The following is a 20,463-nucleotide window of genomic DNA, read 5'->3' as shown; positions in this document are numbered from 1 at the left end:
GAAGGAGGAGAGATTACAACGGACACCTCAGAAACACAAAAGATAATAAGAGAATACTATGAACAGCTAAACACCAACAAACTGGATAATCTACAAGAAATGGATAAATTCTTAGAATCATACAACCTTCCAAAATTGGACCAAGAAGAAGTAGAAAATTTGAATAGACCAATCACCAGTAAGGAGATCGAAATGGCAATCAAAAACCTCCCAAAAAATAAAAGTCCAGGACCAGATGGCTTCCCTGGTGAATTCTACCAAACATTCAAAGAAGACTTAATACCTATCCTTCTGAAACTCTTCCAAAAAATTGAAGTGGAGGGGAGGCTTCCTAACTCATTCTACAAAGCCACGATTATCCTGATACCAAAACCAGACATGGACAACACAAAAAAAGAAAATTACAGGCCAATACCACTGATGAACATTGATGCAAAAATCCTCAACAAAATACTAGAAAATCAAATACAACAATACATTAAAAAGATCATACATCATGATCAAGTGGGTTTAATTCCAGGGATGCAGGGATGGTTCGTCATCTGCAAATCTATCAACGTGATACACCACATTAACAAAATGAAGAATAAAAATCACATGATCATCTCTATAGTTGAAGAGAACACATTTGACAAGATGCAGCATCCATTTATGATAAAAACTAAATAAAATGGGTATAGAAGGAAAATACCTCAACATAATAAAGGCCATATATGACAAACCCACAGCAAATATGATTCTCAATGGAGAAAAACTGAAAGCTATCCCTCTAACAACAGGAAGCAGACAAGAATCCCCACTGTCACCACTCCCATTTAACATAGTATAGGAAGTCCTAGCCAGAGCAATCAGGCAAGAAAAAGAAATCCATATTGGAAAAGAAGAAGTGAAACTGTCACTCTTTGCAGATGACATGATTTTATATCTAGAAAATCCTAAAGAATCCACTAAAAAACTTTTAGAAACAATAAAGGAATATAGTCAAGTCGCCAGATACAAAATCAATGTACAAAAATCAGTTCTGTTTCTATACACGAACAATGAAGTATCAGAAAGAGAAATTAAGAATACAATCCAATTTACAGTTGCAACAAAAAGAATAAAATACCTAGGAATAAACTTAACGGAAGAGGTGAAAGATCTGTACACCGAAAACTATAAAACATTGTTGAAAGAAATCAAAGAAGACACAAAGAAATGGAAAGATATTCCGTGCTCTTGGATTGGAAGAATTAACATTGTTAAAATGTCCATATTTCCTAAAGCAATCTATAGATTCAACGCAATCCCTATCAAAGTTCCAACAACATCTTTCACAGAAATAGAACAAAGAACCCTAAAATTTATATGGAACAGCAAAAGACTCCAAACAGCCAAAGGATTCCTGAGAAAAAACTACAATTTGGAGATATCACACTCCCTGATTTCAAAATATACTACGAAGCCATAGTAACCAAAACAGCATGGCACTGGCACAAAAACAGACACACAGATCAATGGAACAGAATTGAGAGCCCAGAAGCAAACCCAAACATTTCTGGACAGCTAATATTTGACAAGGGAGCCAAGAGCATATGATGGAGAAAGGAGAGTCTCTTCAATAAATGGTGTTGGGAAAACCGGACAGCCACATGCAAAAGAATGAAAGTAGACGATTCCTTTACACCATGCACAAAAATAAACTCAAAATGGATTAAAGACTTGAATGTAAGACTGGAAATCATGAAACTTCTAGAAGAAAACATAGGCAGTGCTCTTTGGCATGGGTCTTAGCAGCGCATTTTCAAGTACCTTGTCTGACTGGGCAAGAGAAACAAAAAAAAAGTGAACAAATGGGACTACATCAAACTAAAAAGCTTCCGCACAGCAAAGGAAACCATCAACAAAATGGAAAGACAACCTCACAATTGGGAGAAGAAATTTGCAAACCATATATCAGATAAGGGGTTATCAAAATATACAATGAATTCATACAGCTCAACAACAACAACAAAAACAATCTAATTAAAACGTGGGCAAAGGATCTGAACAGAGATTTCTCCAAAGAAGATATATGGTTGGCCAACAGGCATATGAAAAGATGCTCAACATCATTAGCTATCAGGGAAATGCAAATCAAACTACAATGAGGTATCACCTCACTCTGACCAGAATGGCTATAATTAACAAGACAGGAAACAACAAATGTTGGAGAAGATATGGAGTGAAGGGAACCATTGTACACTGCTGTTGGGAGCGCAAACTGGTGCAGTCATCATGGAAAGCAGTATGGAGTATCCTCAGAAAATTAAGAATAGATCTACCATATGATCCAGCTACCCCACTGCTGGGTATTTATCCAAAGAACGTGAAAATGCAAAGGCATAAAGATACTTTCACCCCTATGTTCATTGCAGCATTATACACAATAACCAAGACTTGGAAGCAACTTAGGTGCCCATCAAGGGACGAATGGATAAAGAAGATGTGGTATTTATACACAATGGGATACTGCTCAGCCATAAGAAATGATGAAATCTGGCCATTTGTGACAACATGGATGGACCTTGAGGGTATCATGCTAAGTGAAATAAGTCAGAGGGAGAAAGTCAAATACTGTATGATCTTACTCATAAGTAGGAGATAAAAACAACGACAAACAAACACATAGCATTGGAGATTGGATTGGTGGTTACCATAGGGGAAGGGAACAGGGGGGATTAGGCTCACTTGTGATGGGATGGACCATAATTAGTTTTTGGGTGGTGAACATGATGTAATCTACACAGAATTTGAAATATATTATGATGTACATCAAAAAAAATTTTGTTAAGGGAAAAAATATTCTTGAATCAAGTATGAATTAAGATAGGTTGACAAATCTGGTTAATCTTTGTTGATCATGAACATGAAAAATTATCCAATTTGATAAAGTCCTTAACAAATTGGCAGAAATTAAGTCTCAAACAGAAACTTGAATGTTACTACTCATTGCTGTGACAGACTAATGTTTAAGTAAGATTTTATTTTATTCTGGAAAATTAGTTATGGCATTAACAATATTAATCTACTATTTTTCTTGTTCGTACAGTAATTTTTAATTTTTTATTAACATGCCTATATATAAAGTAAAATATAAGTTATTTTATCATCAAATCCTGCATGGAGTAGTCTCATTAAAAATATCTCTGTAAGTGAAGGAAAAAGTAAGGAAGAGAAAGAAGTATGATCTCCTTAGCAACAATTCTCTAATTTGTTCAGGAAAAATTATTATGTTAACTGTTATTATCTACTATTTTTAAATTTCCAATAAGTCAATATTTACACTTATTTTAATACAATGAATTTTAAGTATCCTACCCCTCCCTCTGTTCAGGTGATAATAAAATGGAAACAGAATGATGTGGTAAAGAAAAAGCGTATTTTACAATTGTAAAGATGACAATTCAAATCTAGATTTCAAACAAGTGGAAGCAGGGTAAGTATATTGTCTGAACTGTAGAATGGAAATCAGTATTTTTATATACAATTTTGCTATGAGATAATGTATAAAAAGGAACTAGAACATAGAAAAAATGAATTTTTCTTTTTTCAAGAATTAACACATTTATCTAATATTTTAAAATTTAAATATATACTTATGTTCAATAATTGTGTGTTTTATTGTATTTTACTTAAGAGCTTATATATGGGATCTTAGGTTTGATTAAAGGTAAATCTTGACATCATTTATCTTAAAAAGTTAGAAACAAACATCTGAATGCATTCTCAGGAATACCAGAAAACACATTTCTATATTCCAATAGATAGAGCAAGGAAATTCCTAATTCTGGAAATGTGTGGTTTTCATATGTATTTATGCTTACATTTTGAGAAATGAAAAATAACAATTGAAATCACCTTTTAATGCAGTCTTTTAAGTCAAGATACCACAAAATTCTGATAATATAAATCCATAGCATTTACTTGGTAGCTACTCACATGAAATTTTTCAAAAGTGCTAATAAGCTTTCTTGAGCAAGTATTAAATCCCTCTCTTTTACAAGCATTATAATACACGCTAAATGCCCACACATTAAAAAGATACCATTGAAACACTCAATAATCTGCAATTTGATGAAAGATACATTTTAAAAAGCATTATCATCCTCATCATCATCATCAACAACAAAAACAAGAAAGCAAGAATAACTTAAATCCAGACCATAGTTCATTCAATGAAAGTAATTTGATGTTAGTGCTTATGAGAGAGAAATGATTTTGACACTTCACATTATTAAACTTGCATTCAAAATAGATATTTATAATTTTCAATTTGATGAGTACACATTAGTCTTCAACAAGTGAAATTGGTTAAAGGAGCTATAGTTGTGCATTAAATCAAAAGGAAGCAGAATGATACTAGTTATCCTAGAAAAGAATTTTAAGGTTGAAGAAGTTGATAGGAATAGCTTATTAGAATTTTATTTCAAAGATAATTCTGATTTGTAAAGGTAAGACTGATCTTTTCACTATATACCATAGAAAAAAGTCACAATCTATTTTTCTATGCATAGAATCAGATTTGATGTGACAGCTCATGTGTTATGGTTTTGTTAGATGTAATAAGTATGAAATATTTGAAAATTGACAACATTTTTTTTTTAAAGTAGGGCAGAGAAGCTGACTATAAAACAAATTCAATCAAAATATATTGAGTGTTTATACCAAGGAAGCTTTGCAAACTTTGGAAGGAGTCTAAGATCTACTGTGAAACGTCTTTGAATGCCATTTCAAGTTAGAAGATATATTATTACCAAATGCATTCCAAGCACACATTTTCTTGAAAACTAGACTATAAGATAAATTTAATGTAGCTAACACTACAGTTCTTGATTTATGAGTGGATGCTAAAAAGTTGTTTTGCTTTAGGGAAAACTATTCCAAGCTTTACAAGTTTCATAACTATTATTGCAATTAGTTTAATTTCCAATTGAAAGTCTCCAACTTTGCCTTTTTGGCACACAAAAATCATAAAATATGGGCAATAAATAAGTAGCCTCATTTCTGGTAAGAAAAGTTAGAGTTTGAGATTTCCAATCCACCTGTAAGTGCTTCTAAATATGACATGATTTACAGATTACAAAAATAAATAGTAAATATGAGTGTTCTCTCTGAAGCTTCCTGGCACATTCCGTGATTTTATGTAGTTAGACTGATAGGTAAACTCTTAATATGATTGTCTTTGAATGTTTATGGTAAGAGAAATATAATTATATAGCAACCATTATCAGTGGGACAAAACAGAGAGCATAATATTGTTTGACAATATTTTTAAAGCAAACATAAATATAGGAGTTTGAATAAGAGAGTTAATCCATTTACTACTTCATTTGGATCAGTCTCCTGATATTCTCTGAGAATTTTAGTGGTCCAATTGATATCACAACCTCTTACCTTCTCTGCCTGACTTTTTCAGAATCTCAGAGACATACCTGTTCTGCCCTCTGTTCTCTCTAAGGGCATCAGTTTATTTTTGAAACCATTTCTATAATGACTAATCTATGAGAAATTATAGCTACAAACACATGTTGATGGTCATTCTTTTTATTTTCCACCTTTTGACCTATATGTTAATTTTTCCATCCCTTAAAGAAAGATGTGAAGGGAAACTGTTTTGTAGAGGATGTGTTTTAATTTTTTTGTTATTACTGCTGCTGTTTGTTTTCTTTTAGTGTTTACCTGACTTTATTTTCCACTTTTTAAATAAGAAAATGATTATTCATGGGAAAGAACCACTCTCCAATTACATGTGTCTGTAGGGGTGCTGATTCTTTAGCCACGGACATTGACCTGAAATATCTGCAAGGCCCTTGGATTACTCTGGATGTTGGGTGAAACGTTTTCTCCGGGATCATTGAGTCTGAGGAACAGGTAAGCGTGAAGTCTTCAATGCCCCCACTACTCCAATATGGGGGATATGTAAAGCCAACAGAGAGAATGAAAGAATCTAGTAGTGATGGAGATTAAAAGAGAGAGAGAGGGAGAACAGCATCCTTTGACATTTCTGTTTAGTTTAACCTAATCTGAGTTGAGCGTGAGTTTTTGGTTTTTGATTCTTCAAACAACAACAATAAAAAACTAGTTGAAGAAAACTATTTTTTTTAATAATATGGCACCTATATACATGTTTTGCAAGTGAATGTACCATATGTGTGCAATGTCACAAATACACCTCCTGATTTCCTTGCCTCTATACACACAGCTTTTTCATCCAATCCTGTTTATGGTTTACTTCTTAAACCATGGCATGTGGGAACTAGTAGAGGCTTTTATCTAATCATTTGGAGTGCTCATCTGATAAAAATAACCAAGCATGTGATTTTAAGCGTGGTCTGATGTGATATAAATCAAGCACTTGTTTTTCACAGAGTAAGATATCTTTACTTTTCAAATTGGATTCTGTCTTCGATTTAACAAACCTTCTTCAGTCCTAGTCGTGTTTCCTCATTAACTACATATTTTTATTTATTGCAAATTATATTTTACCATGAATCTAATTTAACAGTGAATATTAAATATCCTCTGTGAGATAAACTATGCATACACACATATACACATATGAACACACACTCATACATATGTACATACACTTTTTTCCATTTATATCACAAGAAATGACTAGACAAATGCATTCTCTTGCAATGAATGCCTGAAAAATACAGAGAGAAGGTGTATGTAAGTAACGTATATAAGTAGTCTATTTAGTTTAATTTTCGATTGTCTTTTCAGTTGATTATTGGTGTGACCCTGACTTAAAGGCAGAGTCAATTTCTTCTGCCGTTCTATCCATGTGATAGTTATTTGTGCTACTAGCCCATATTATGGTTCTTTTCTCTTCCTTTTATAATATACACTGCCATCTCTTAGTTTCTATGGTTTTTAATAAAATATTTTTGTGTTGTGCTAAATTTAATATATATTTCATATATAATGTGCATGTAAACATATTGTACATATATAGAGAGATAGATATATATGGATATATAAAGATTATATATATGTGTACATATATGCTTACATGTACATCTCCCTCTCTTTCCTAGCCATTAAACTCCTGTACATCCCTAAAGGCACAGCTCAAGTAGCGGACATTCCTTGAAACCTTCTGAGGTTCTTTATCGGAATGTAATTGAACTATCCTCTTGCTTCCAAAGTATTTCAGTTGATTGATCTGTTATGTGAGTTATTGCATTCTTCCTTGAATTGTTGTTGGTTGTTTGTAGATGTTGTTACCTACAGATTTTAAATTCCATGGGCAAAACTTCCCCCAACATTTGCGGCACCCAGGCAAAGAGTACAAATAAAGGCACCAATACCATATGACTAAATATTTAAAAGTCATGAATCAAGCTAACCATCTATTAAATACAGCATGTTCTAGCCTCCTAAGTGGATGACTATATCTTCATAATGAACTAGAAGGCCAAATAAGAAATAATAATTACAGGATGCCCAGTGGGAATTGGAGCATAGAGAACTAGAATTAAAAAAAGGAAAATCCTGCTACTCTAGATTTTGCTGCCTCTGTGAGTGATAAACTCTCCTATGTCTTTGATACAAGAGTCTTGTGTCCCGTCGTTTTCTATAAAACTGAGGCAGGCTAACTTGTTAGCTTGAAAGTAGGATAAAAATCTCAGCTCTTGATATATAGCAGGCGACCAGTATATATATGTGCTAAATGGCTACATAGCAATCTATTATTTAAGGGAGTAGGTACTAACGTTAAGTATTTCTTTGTTTAGCTTAGTGTTGCTTTTATTTGTTTTTTGGATAGAGTGGTACACATATAAATATTTCCACTAAATAAAAAGAAAACCTGTCAGGGGTGAGATAACAGACTTGCCCAATGTTACATGAGGAATACAGAGTCTGAGTAAAGTCTCGGTATCCCTATTTCTCCTTTATCATGAAATATCTACAAATCTACCAATAATGCAAGATATTCTCCTTTCTCACTGATATGATCACCGCAATTCAACAATAACTTACATGTTTTGTACAAAGAGAAAGCTGGGAGGAAAAATGTCACTCAAATATTTATATGAAAAGCATTGGAGCATATCTGTTCTCCATTAGCAGTTATAAAGAAAGAACTTTGATGAAAGATTTAAGCCCTCTTTGAGGTGATCTCTCTCAACATTATAGATAATAAAGCACTTTGTTTGCAAATACCACACACTCTGAAAATCATGTTACTGGCTACGTTACAAAATTCAATTAGTTACTTTATTCTCTGCTGGACACCATTAGTTTCTACTGAATGAGCTTTCATATGTACTGGCATCTTCAAACACATGCTTTTGTGAACGCATATTGAAATAAAGTGTGCTACTTAATGCACATTTAGTAGGAATTCTGCACATTAAAACTACATAAAATTATTAGGAGAACAGGAAAATACACCTTACCTTTGACTACAGAGATGATTTCCTCGTTCAGGCATATTAACATATTCAGTGCTGCTGGTAAAGATTTCAAATACTTTTTGTGATTTCAGCACACTGAAGCATGCAATGTACGTTTCAGTGAAATATATTGAAGCTTTCCCTCCTAGCTATGTGACTTTAGCCAAACTTCTAAAACAATGTTCCTCCAGTGCCTAGTTTTGGATGATGCTTAGAGTTGGCATTCAGTAAATGGTTTTGATTGGCTGGAAAATGATACAACATGCCTTTAAAATGTCAAGATGTCAAGAATAGTAAAACAATTTCTGTGATTTTAATATTTAGCCTCAGAATTTATATAATTTTAAGCTTGCTGCTGTGAGATGATCCTAATACCAAAGTCCTCAGCCTCATTACAGTTTGGCTTTGATTTCTGTTTTGGTTATGACAGCACTCCTTCGTATGCACAGCAAGCAGATCGCTACAAAATTGTAGAGCTGGTACTCTCTATCCTAAATGCAGTGGACATAAATCTGATGCCCCAACACTATTTACTGGTACAAATCATTCCATCTACCTTCTAGATCATTATCCTTCTCACCTGCTTCTACATGCCTTGGCTGACCTCCCCGTATGTGACCTACTGACTGATTAACTTTTGCTGGGTTATTGTTGTCCTGGCCAACTTTACCATTTCTGTCCTTTCTCGAAGAATTTTGATAGATATGTTTTGTTTTTTAAAACAAGAGTTTTCAGTTCAAAAGTAAGGCAGCAATCTCTGTATATCCCAAACACTTTAATAATAGGATGGAGTTCAATAAGGAATACACTTTAGATAATTTCCAGTTTTACAGCCTCAGCCAAAGCTGAGAAGAGTGGGATCCAGTTTTCAGCAGGACTGGTTAGGATACTATGAAACAGCAACCCTATTTTATCAACCCAACTCTTCCACTCTCAATATAAGAGAAGGTTAAAGCGGCTAAGAGCAAGAATTTCTTAGAAGAGAGTAGTCAGCATTCTATTGCTCCTCCCCTCCCCAGTCCTCAGAGATTTGATGGGTAGGTGGGTTTCCCTCTCACCTTAAGCCATGTTATAATGGTTTATGGAGAGGGATACCCAGAAACCCCCTTGGAAAGGTTTCACACATCTTATGGAATGGGGAGAATAAAAGGAACTTTACTTGACTTGCTTTAAAATCGTAAGGCCTTGGTGGTGACCTGCCTGAGCACAATAGGATAAAGTATGATGTGAAAGTTACTCTTTCAGAGCATGTTTGGGCAAAGATACAAGTTTCTTGTGATTCACATTTGGACTCACAAGGGGCTCCAAAACATCCTTGTGGAAAGGCAGAGTTAGGGCCATGGTTTCCGGTGCTACAGTTGGTGTCCTGCAAAGAGGTTCAAGTTGAGGTTGAAATCCAGCCTGTGCCATTATTTCAGTTGGGCCCTGTCAGCCTGGAGAACTTGTGCTTCTTTCTAATTTGCAAAATAATGTATTAATGGACAGTGGTGCATCTGAACGAAGTGACCTTAAATGAAGGTGGATCCCCAGGAGCAAGGAGATTACAGTGCGAAACCATCACTTGGATGAGGTTTCATCTGAAACTAGGGGCCTGCAGATGGAATATGACGTTATATGGAGGTCTCTGAAAATGAGAACATGAGAGAGAGAAAAGGGCTGGGAGTAGGAGGAGAACGCCAGATGAGGGAAAGAGCCAGCGTTTAGACATCCTGCAAAGGAAGATACCAATGCTGGTTGACAGTAGCATAGACCAGGGAAGGTGTGATTTTTCATATCTAACTCTCCTCTGCCCTTCTCAGACTCAACCCTGGAGTGAGAATTACAAGAGATACAAGTGAAGGGTATGTGTAGCTAGGAAAAGAGAGCAAATGACCTCCACACCCCCTTCCCACTGCAAGCTTCGGGCCCGAGGTGGAATCTGCCTGCTGATTGAGTGGGGATGGGAATAAAGAGGGGTGAAAAGAGTGGAGAAGATTTGAATGACATGAATAAGTGTATCTTAAATTAGACTGGACTTTTTAATACCTGAAAAAGTGAGAGTACATGTTAATACCCGTAAGTCACAGGGAAAGCTATGGGATCTGTCCAAGACTGTATCTAAGAGTAGGACAGAACAAGCTTTCAACAAGCCCTCGAATGTATTCAAACAGAATAAATGTGAGAACAAACAAAATTACTTTTTCTTCACACTTTGCTAAATTCAATAAATACATTGGATCCACTGGCATAATTTCCATAGTTGCTGCTTCTTTTTTCTAAAACTGATAATCCTCTTTTATTGGTTTGTGCTGAAAAACCAATTTTTGATTTCCTGAATAAATATGAATTAATTTTTGAGATGTACTGTTTAACTCCCCAACCATTAAGTCTATCAGATAATGGATAAAAACACCAAAAAACAAAAGTTTCATCTTGTTTACTTGATAGTCTATCAATTATAATTCTCTAGCAACTGGCCAGCCCTATTGTATATGTAAATTATAATAGTTGGTTTCCTCAGAATGATGCTGTGACCTTAAAAATTGTTGTTTTTTTTGGTGCTATTAAAATGATGTCAAGGGCCAGCCCTGTGGCACAGTGGTTAAGTTTAGTAAGCTCCACTTCGGCGGCCCAGGTTCAGATCCTGGGTGTGGACCTACATCACTCATGAGCTATGCTGTGGTGGTGACCCACATACAAAATAGAGGAAGGTTGGCACAGATGTTAGCTCAGGGCTAATCTTCCTCAAGCAAAACAGAGGAAGATTGGCAACAGATGTTAGCTCAGGGCCAATCTTCCTCAGCAAAGAAATAAATAAATAAAAGATGTCAAATTATATTCAGAATTATTTCGTGCTAAGTGCTTTTTATTGTATTATTTGAAAATAGAAAATGCATGCAACTTATGTGGTTAGGATGATTGCTTTCCCCAAATCCCAAGTCAAGAAATGTGGTCTGACAAATGGTTTTTGGGCTACATCCAGATACAAGAAAGTATCTACATTGCCTAAACATTGTTACCACTGTAGAGTTTCTGGTTTAATGCCTTTGGTCTAAAGAGCTGACAAAGAGAATATTAAAAATATGATGTGTACAGGGAATACATTTGAATTATGTAGGGTAAATTACTTTAAGCAGATGGCACCACATTATCCATTAATATCAGAACCTTAGCTTGCTTTTCTTGTGTCTGCCTTTTGGAGGTTTTTTTTTTATCTGAGTGATTTTTAAGTAAAAACCTCCTCCATTAGATATTTCATTACCCAGTTTGTTTGTTTACCTAATCATGACATTAAATCCCCTGCCATATTGCTAGATACGGAATCAGTCCACCACATTGTTCATTCAAAACTTCATAACATTAAGGGTGTAAGCCAACCCATGCAATCATATTTCTGTCTTGTTAATCTACAATTATTTGGCATTTGAATACAAGTTGTTTTCACTGGATAGAGACCAGTTATTTTTCTTTCTTTGTTTTGCGCTTATTTTCGATGCTGTCATTTGGCATCCATGTACTCTATTCTTTCATGATTGTATTCTAACTTAGAGACGTTCAAGAATAGTTTAGAACAGTAGATCAAGCCTTATCACAGTTCTTAATTATGTTTTGAAATGACTCCAAACGGTGGTATTCATCTAAGAATAAGCCAAGCATTACAGTAAAAGAGGTGTGAAATAGCCACATAAACACTTGTAATACTAGTTCATTTTTCAGTTTACTAAGAGCATCATTAATGAGAAAGTGGGTTCTTTTTTTTCTTTTCAGTTTAAAATAATTACTGGAATAGTCTAACATCTGTATAAAATAGCAAAAATCAAAGAGACTGAAAATCAAGTGCATCTATATATATCTATGCATTAAAAAGTATTCAAACCCTGGGGCCAGCCCGGTGGCATAGTGGTTAAGTTCGTGCACTCAGCTTCAGCGGCCTGGGGCTTGCAGGTTCGGATCCCATGCATGGACCTAGCACTGCTCATCAAGCTATGCTGTGGTGGCATCCCACATAAAATAGAAAAAGCTTGGCACAGATGTTAGCTCAGGCCAATCTTCCTCATCAAAAAAACAAAAAAAGTAGTCAAACCTAATTTCAGCCAATGAATGCATGACTAAGGGGTATAAAGTATCCTTCATTAGTTATGGATTGACAATTTTGGGGAAAAAAAGTCCCAATGAATATTGGACATTCTTCCTTATCCACCGCTATACTAACAAATGAACCATTCAAAGGTAACACTCTGTCATTTAACGGTTTCCCGTTTGGCTATACTCACTAATTTTATCAGAGAGTTTCTTAAACATCTTGTTTTAAGGTCTGGGTATTTGGCTTAATTGTCAATCATTTTCATTATAGAACACCTTAAGTTTATACAATATTTTTAGACCTTGCTTATAGGACTCACGCACTAAACACAACATTTCTATGATTTTTATTAATTTATTTATGTCCTCAAGGTTGATATTTGAAGACAAAAGCTAAAACACAAGATAAAAGTTTGGTTAAGGTTTGGATAGGAGGTTTTTTTTTAACTCACATAAAAAAAAATCAAGTCATAGTTTAGATATTCATTCTGGCTGATTTGTTAATTAGGAAGACAGTTAATATTTCCTTAATCAATAACATTAATTTCAAAAAAGTACCTACTAGAAGCAATGAGAATTATTTAGAATGAATGCAATTCAAAGGCAAAAATACAAACATTTAAATAGTCCCACAGAATAAGTTCCAAAAGCTTATAATTAAAAATAATAGCAATAAATAAATGAAGCCCTAAAAAACGAAACCACCATGAATGAAAATTATCTGGGGAAAAAAAAAGAAACTACCTTTAGAAAGAGATCCACAAAAATGGCATATGCTAGAATTAAAAATAAGTTTATTTGATACGTTTAAAGAAATAAAGGATATGTTAATAATGATGGGGTTCCACTTTCACTTAGGATATTTAAAGCTGGCAAAGAGCATCACTCCCACTCTAACAACGGAAAATAAACTGTATGCTCTACAAAATCATTACTTTTTTATTCCATCGAAGAGCTGAGGTTAAATTCGCAGGACAAAGAAGTCTAAGCAGGAGAGACAGAATACATGGGAAGAAGACGCAGCTCCAGCAGGCAAGAGGAAATTAGTGAGAATGTTATCACATTGTTCAAGGGTGAATGCAGACTAGCCCAACAGCACAGAATCCTTCAGTGCCCTGGACGCAAGGGAATTTTCACTCACTTGGAGGCTGTTTTCCATGGACTTCCACCAAATGCTCACAAGAAAGCTTGTGTGAGCTTGCGCAAGTCCAGGTGACCGGAGAAAGCCTCCCATGGGTGGTACAGGCAGAGGAAGTAATCATCTCCCACTATAGGAAAGCCGTGAAGCTGCACCTCTCCTGCCTGGACTTGTCTCTCATACTAAACAAAAACCTAAGATGCTTGGGGAGCAAAAGCAAGCTCTGGCACTCTCAGGGCACCCATTATTGCGTTGATACCCATTATTGCTGTGGGAAGGGAAGTAGAAACAAACTTCTTTTCTTGGGGAAATGGCAGGGAAGAGTTTTGCACAGGGTTCTATATTAACAGTGTTGGAGGTCTCAGCACCATAGGAGAAGATGGAAAATCTCTCCCACACAAGACTCACCACAGGTATAATGCAGAAATCGGCCATCATCGGGAGGAGGCGTAGGAATGATGAGAAACCCCACCTATGAAGCCCACGCATACGGGACCTAAGACACACTGGACCAGGACAGAAGAGGACTGCCTCTGTCCTCTGTCCATCAGCCAGCAAACAGTAAGTAACAGGTGATCATATTCTTCCCTGGGGAAGAAGCAAGAGTTATTCTCTCTGGAGAGTGACCTTCTGTGTTGCAGTTGTGCAATGATGGCTGAAAGCTGAGACTGGAGCAGGAATACTGAGGAAAACCCTCTGGTAGCTTAGCTCCCACCTTCAGCACAAGAAAGCATTTGAAAAATTTGAATCCTGGGGCCAGCCCGGTGGTGCAGCAGTTAAGAGCGCATGTTCTGCTTAGGAGCCCAGGGTTCACAGGTTTGGATCCCGGGTAGGGAAGTGGCACCGCTTGGCACGCCATGCTGTGGTAGGCGTCCCACAAAGAATGTAGAGGAAGAGGGGCATGGATGTTGGCTCAGGGCCAGTCTTCCTCAGCAAAAAGAGGAGGATTTGCAGCAGATGTTAGCTCAGGGCTAATCTTCCTCAAAAAAAAAAAAAATTGAATCCTGTTGTGCCCCGTAGCTAACAACAGCAACAATAGAACCCGCACTCAGCTTAACTCCTGACCAGGTGGCTCAACACTTTAAAGCAATATTCTGACAAAAGGAGGGCCAGGCTCATTTCCAGACATAGATACAAATTATCTGAGTATCTACTATTCTCCACATGATATTAAACATTCAATAAACAATCATGTCACACACAATAAAGAAAAAAAAAATCTCTCCTAGTTTGCTGAAAGATTTTCTTTTTTAAATCAGAAATGGGTTTTGAATTTTGTTAAATGAATTTTTGGTGTGTGTGCTGAGATGATTGTACGGTTTTTGTTTTAGTTTGATACAGTCAATTCCACTGAATGATTTTCAAAAGTTGAGAACTTTGAATTGCTAAAACAAACTCTACCTGGTCATGAAATATTATTATACTTAGATACTGTAGGACTCAATTTGATAAACTTTTGTTTAGAATTTTTGCTTCTAAATTCATGAGGGACATTGGTCTTGTCTTGCAATGACTTTGATAATAGGTTTTTACTAGTCTCATAGAATGAACTGGGAACTGTTTTTTCCATTTCCACTTTTTGGATGTTGGTATTATTTCTTCTTTAGATGTTTGGAAGAATTTACCTATGAAGCCATTTGAGCCTGATGTGTTTTTTGTTTTTGTTTTTCTGTGAAGGGTTTCAAATACAAATCAACTTCTTTGATCAATGTTGACTATTTTACTATTCTAATTCTTCTTGAGTGAAATTTTTCAATGTTTATCTTTCAAGGAATTTGTTCATTTTATTAAAATTGCCAAATTTGTGGCATAAAGTAGATCATGATGTTATTATACCTTTAACATCTGTAAATCAGTTACCTTTGTCATAATTGATATGGATGTTTTAGGTCTTCTGTATTGTTTTTCCTTATCAGTCTTGCTAGAGTTTAACAATTTTGTAGATCTTCTCAGAAACTCAGCTCTTAAATTTGTTGATTTTCTCCTTTTTCTCTGATTTCTATTTTGTTGATTTCCATATTCATATTTGTTATTTTTCCTCTTTTTTGGGGTTTAATTTGCTCTTCCATTTATAGTTTTTAAAGATGGAAGTCATTGATTTGTAACCTTTCTTTATTTTTAATATAAGTATTTTGTTTTAATTTCACCTCTAATTACTGCTTTCACAGAGTTGTATGAATATTTACATGTCATGTCTTCAATTTCATTAAAAACAACTGATAGATTAATTTCCATTTGATTTCTTCTATCATTTGTGAGTTACTTAGAAGTAGTTTGTTTAGTTCCCAAATATTTGGATATTTTTCAGAGATCTTTCTGTTATTATCTAACTTAATTCCATTGTGTTCAAAGATCATACTTTCTGTGATATGAATCGTGGTGAATTTATCGAGACTTCCTTTATGCCTCAGAATATGGTTAATTTGTTAAATATTCCATATGCACTGGAATAAAATGTATATTCAACAGAGTGATATGTTTATGTCCACTAAGTCAATTTGTTGCTCAAGTGCTCTAAATTATTGGTGATTTTCTGTCTACTTGTTCTATTAATCATTGAAAGAGGGATGTTGGAATATAATTGTGTTTTTGTCTATTTTTCTTTACTATTCTATCAGGTTTTGCTTCTTTTGTTTGGAAGGTTTGTTATTTTGTGCATAATCTTTTATGATTGTTGTGACTTCTCAATAAGTTCGCTAATTCATCATCATGAAATGACTTTCTTATCCTTGGGAATATTCTGTGCTTTCAAATTTACTCCTTCTATTAACATAGCCACTCCAGTTTTCATTAGATTTATGTGAGCATGGTATAACTTTTTTATCCTTTTACTTTTTGACAATTTCTGCCCTTATATTTAAAGTCTATTTCTTATAGGCTGCATATAGGTGAGTCTTGCTTTTATCCAATCTGACAATTTCTCCTTTTCAGTTGATTCTTTAGAACTTTTGCTTTTAAAGTATTAATTTATAAGATTAAATTCTATCATATTTCTATTCATTTTTTATCTTTAATAGTTTTTTCTTTTTCAGTCTTTTTTGAATTTTATTATTGAGTTTTTTAATGATTCTACATTATTTCATTTGTTGCCTTATTAGCTGTCCCTCTATTGTTTTAGTGGTTTGCTTTAGGGTTTCTAGTACACAGTTTTAACTTATCACAGTTTATCCTCAAGTGATATTAAACCATTTCATGAGATGTAATAGCAATCTTAAAAGATTTTAGACTTAATATATAATCAAAACATATTTTGGTATAGACACAATATAAAACATGGCAGTGAAAAGTAATGAACAATTGATATATACATTGCTATGTTTGGATCTCAAAAACAAACTCAAGAGAGAAAATGCAAGTCACGAAAGAGTATGTATAATCCTATTTCATAACATAATTTTTTTAAATGGGTGAAATAAACTTGAGATAAAGACACACGGAGTAAAGTTATTTTAAAAAAGCAAAAAGAATTATCACTGACCATTTAGGATAATGGTTGCTTCAGAGGCTGGGGGACTTAGATATGGAGATATTCAAAGAGGACATATAAGGCATTAAAATATTGAAGGTCTGTTATTTGAAATGAGAACAAGGATAAATAGTTTATTAGTATTATTTAAACTATATAAAAGTGTTTATATATATAAACATATATATGTATATATATCAGCTTTACATTAAAACATCCCGTTCATTAATATATCAGTACATACAGTAGATTTTGGACAGGGAAAAAGTACATAGGATGTATTAATGAGAAACTAGCGTCTGGCCATGTGAAAGAAAAAAAATTTCACTTTTCATGTTTTACGTGGCCCTAATCAATACATAAATCCTGTATTTCTATGAAAAAGCATGATATAGATAAGTGAAGAAACAAATGCATGAATAACTTATTAGAGTCTGAAGATAAACGAAATTAACAACTCCAGTCATTCTCTTAGGCACCCGATACTGCATTGTGTGCAAACCTACGGTTTCGTTTAATAGTCTTAAGCCCTTAATGAATCTATTATCTACATTTGCATCTGAGGAATCTGAAAACCATGAAGGTTAAGTAACTTCACCAACGTGCCACACCTGCTGAGTAGTGAGTTACTCTTCAAACTCGTGATGTCCGGCTCCAAAGCCTCAGTTTCTTCCATTAAACCATCGTATTAGGAGGTGAGTAAAGTCCCAGATATACTTCATATTTTCCACAACATGTGATTTTTTTCCATTTACAAACAGCTTGTGTGCCTTCATTAATGAACTAAGCTTAATATTAATACCTCCTTTTGACCTACCTCACAGTGGTAAAGTTAAACTCAGATGAGCCAATGCACATAAAATTTACTTGGCAAACTGCTGTATGTAAATCTTATTTTTGTTGCTTTTAAAACGTTTCTTTTTAAATTGCATTTGCAGCGCAGAAATAAATATGTGACCTGTAACTGGTACTTTACTGTGATGAATTAATGAATACATACGCCAGAAAAACATTTTTATAGGTAAAAATATGGGAACGTACACTCACTGTATGTTATATCCATCTTTTAATCTTATCTTTCCGTATTCTTGGGAAGGTAAATAGGGGCAACTTCTTTTGGGATTTCCTGAAGGATAAACTGAGGGACTGTATTCCCTGTGTTACCTCACAGGACAGGGAAGCAGTGGGTCTGTGAGGTGGATGCAGCCCGGTTTGCGGCTTGCACTCAGGCAGCCTGTCCAGCCTCACTGCTGCTCAGAGCCAATGCCAGGTGCTTTTGCTGAAGTGCGCTGCAGAGACTTGCCACAGGTGGCGGTCACGACTAATGTGCACCTGCACTACTAGCCTAGCGTCGCATCTCTTAATTAGTTTTGTCTGCTTTATGGTTCAGTAATTAAACAAATTGTTATAAGTAACTAAAAAGTAGAAGCCAAGAAGCCCATTTCCACAGCTGGCAGCCTGACACATTAGAAGTTTAATTGCTAAAATGCTCTGTCAGGGGCCAAATTCTTTGTTATCGTTTGCCTAACAATTACGAATGAGTGGGTGGGTACAAGTGGCACTTTGGGCGCTATAAGAATTCTTTTATGACTGATTTTTTTCCCCAAATATTTTTCTATAGTGACTGAGTTCCTTGGGAACGGATTACGATAACCCATCTTTTTAAGCAAGGATGAGTCTTTAAACCAGGATGCTCGCTGCTGCTAAAGAGGTTTAAATCATAAGAATTAGTCTGAATACTTTCTCCAGAGAATTATCAGATAAAGAAATAAGGATTGCATTCTTGTCAAGTCTCTGGAGAACAGAGCATCTTTCTATAAGCTTTTTCCCTGTGAAAGTCTTCCCGTGCTGTCCTCTTTCTCTTACCTTAACTAAGGACCTTAAAACTAACACAAAGCCACATTCTTGGGACACATACATGCCATCTCTGCACAAAGTATTACAGCTTCTTTCCAAACTCAGACACTGTTTCTAGCACTATTTAATTTTTATTCTCAGTTTTATACACCTTAAACTTACATAAAGAGTCATCTCTTTCATTTGCATAAAAGAATAATAGAAAAACATTTTTCTGTACAGACAAGAATAGGTACCATTTGTCTCTTTACTATGCTGAGTACAATCATCTTAATGGGACTTCACGTGTTTTTGGTTTTTTTAATTATGTATTTTTCTGAGTATTAAAGTAATACATCTTTGGTTTAGAAAATTGGGAAAATACGTAATTGAAAATATAAACATTATTCAAAAATCCCACACTGGCATATTGGATTACTTTGCAGCAAATATTCACTCCACTTCTCCTGAGCAAACTACTTTGCAGCAAATATTCACTCTCCACCTCCTGCTCCACGGGGTCTGGGCTTGGCCATGGATTTCCTTTGGCCTCCGGAATGTGGGAAGAAGTAACGTGTTAAATGCGGGCAGAAGTTCCAGTTCAGAACAAAAGCTTTCAGAGGCTGACTCTCTTGTAACTCCTCATGTCTGCGTGGCATGGCCGTGCCTCATGCTGGCCCTTCTCCTTCAGCCTGGGGTCCAGAATGAGAGACATGCAAAACAGACCTGCACAAAACTCTGGATCCAACCCAAGCCACATCTAGCCAAGTTTCAGCTGGCCTCTTTTTGAGCCTGAAATAAATGTCTCACTATAAATCTTTGAGATTTTGAGGTTGTCTGCTACACAGCAAAGTTGACAAATATACCCACCTTTCAATGGAGATTCTATATATGTGTGTGTGTGTGTAGGAGTATATGTGTGTACGTACTCAGGCATACATATACACATACGTTCTGGCATATTTTCTTCCAGACATCCATTGTTTCCTTGTCTTTCTCAGTATGTGTGTGTACATAAGATACATATGTTTAAGGGTATGTATAGGTTGTATAAATACACTGTGTGTGTACATAGGTATACAGTAAATCACATACATGCACATGGATTTAAAACAGATCTCCTATCAGGTGATGAACCCGTTCAGGTTTGCCTGGGACTTTCCTGGTTTTAACTTTGAAAGTTCCCTATTCTGGGACACTCCTCAATCTCAGGCAAAAGAGGACTGTTATCATCCTACCTTTTACTTTTTTCACTTTTAAAAAATTCCACATTTCTAGTTTAATAGATCTTGAATAGAAACCTTCAAAATTCATTGCATATTCTTCTCAGTTTGTGCTAATTTCATAGTACCCCATCACACGCACACACCAAACACCCAGTTTAACCAATTACCTAGTGTTAAAGATTTATTTTTGTCATTTTTCTCTTGTACATTTACAAACATTTCCTTTATAATCTTTGGTTCACTTGTGGGCTATTTTTTCTTATTTTATCATGATTACTCGTAACATAGGATTTTATGATTTGAGAGGCC

The 20,463-nt window shown here is 35.1% G+C and overlaps 1 long non-coding RNA gene across 2 annotated transcripts in view; it reads left to right on the top strand.

The window, feature by feature from the left end:
* The first annotated feature begins 13,792 nt into the window (after positions 1–13,792).
* Positions 13,793–20,463, top strand: part of LOC139082802 (uncharacterized) — a 40,730-nt gene continuing 34,059 nt past the window's right edge. The window contains exons 1-2 of one of the 2 annotated variants that reach the window (XR_011539048.1): positions 13,793–14,187; positions 17,657–17,787. This is a non-coding gene — a long non-coding RNA (uncharacterized lncRNA). The remainder of the gene's footprint in view (positions 14,188–17,656; positions 17,788–20,463) is intronic. The other variant, XR_011539049.1, reaches the window with a different exon arrangement.

This window comes from Equus przewalskii, chromosome 4, assembly GCF_037783145.1.
Source record: "Equus przewalskii isolate Varuska chromosome 4, EquPr2, whole genome shotgun sequence".
Lineage (NCBI taxonomy): Eukaryota > Metazoa > Chordata > Mammalia > Perissodactyla > Equidae > Equus > Equus przewalskii.
This window is presented reverse-complemented; position numbering and strand designations above follow the sequence as displayed.